The sequence below is a fragment of the Humulus lupulus genome, chromosome 2 (assembly GCF_963169125.1).
Source record: "Humulus lupulus chromosome 2, drHumLupu1.1, whole genome shotgun sequence".
Taxonomy (NCBI): Eukaryota; Viridiplantae; Streptophyta; class Magnoliopsida; order Rosales; family Cannabaceae; genus Humulus; species Humulus lupulus.
The window spans coordinates 154,356,650-154,357,512 of NC_084794.1; the positions used below are offsets into that span (position 1 = coordinate 154,356,650).

The 863-nt window shown below is 42.8% G+C and overlaps 1 non-coding gene across 1 annotated transcript; it reads left to right on the forward strand.

Annotated features, from left to right (window-relative positions):
- The first annotated feature begins 507 nt into the window (after nt 1–507).
- LOC133820445 (small nucleolar RNA R71) lies at nt 508–614 on the forward strand. Its single transcript, XR_009886854.1, has one exon. It is a non-coding gene; the product is annotated as a small nucleolar RNA R71 (small nucleolar RNA).
- The last annotated feature ends 249 nt before the right edge of the window (nt 615–863 follow it).

The window sequence follows — 863 nt, forward strand, 5'->3', positions numbered from 1 at the left end:
GGATCGCTAGGGCCAGCTCCTTGATTACTCCATGAAAAATTGGGATGTTGCCTCCATGATGGGTTGTAGGAATTAGAATAAGGACCATTCCTATTTTGGTTCCCCATGTAACACATAGTTACTGGATTGGAAGGATAGCTGCCAAAAGTATGACCCTCACCACAATACACACAAGAAATGCTCTCCATTTGCCCCATTTGTGTCCCCATAGGCTGCCCCATTGATTGATTCATCCCCATATTCATTGTCTTGAGCATATTAGAAAAAGAGGACACTTGGGCTACCAAAGAAGTGATGGCATCTACATCATGAATACCAGCCACCTTTATACATGTAGACGATCTAGAAGTGGGCCACTAATAGTTGTTGTTGGATATTCTCTCAAGGATTTCATATGCCTCATTATAGGACTTAGCAAGAAGAGCCCCGTTCGCTGAAGCATCAATCACCATTCTAGTATGAGCGTTGAGACTGTTATAGAAGGTCTCCATCTGGATGCAATGTGGAATGCCATGGTGAGGGCATTTGCGCAACAACTCCTTAAACCTCTCCCATGCCTCATATAAAGATTCTTCATCAAGTTGTTGAAATGAAGTAATCTCATTGTAGAGATTGGCATTTTTAGTGGGAGGAAAATACTTCATCAAAAACCGCTCAACAAACTATTGCCAAGTAGTCACAGAATCAGATGGCAAAGAGTTCAACCAAGCTCTAGCTCTGTCTCTCAAGGAGTATGGGAACAACTTTAGTCTCAGAGCATCCTCTGTCACTCCGAGCAGCTTGAAAGAGTCAATCACTTCAATGAAGAAGCGAAGATGAAGGTGAGGATCCTCTGTTGGTATCCCACTAAACTGGTCCATATT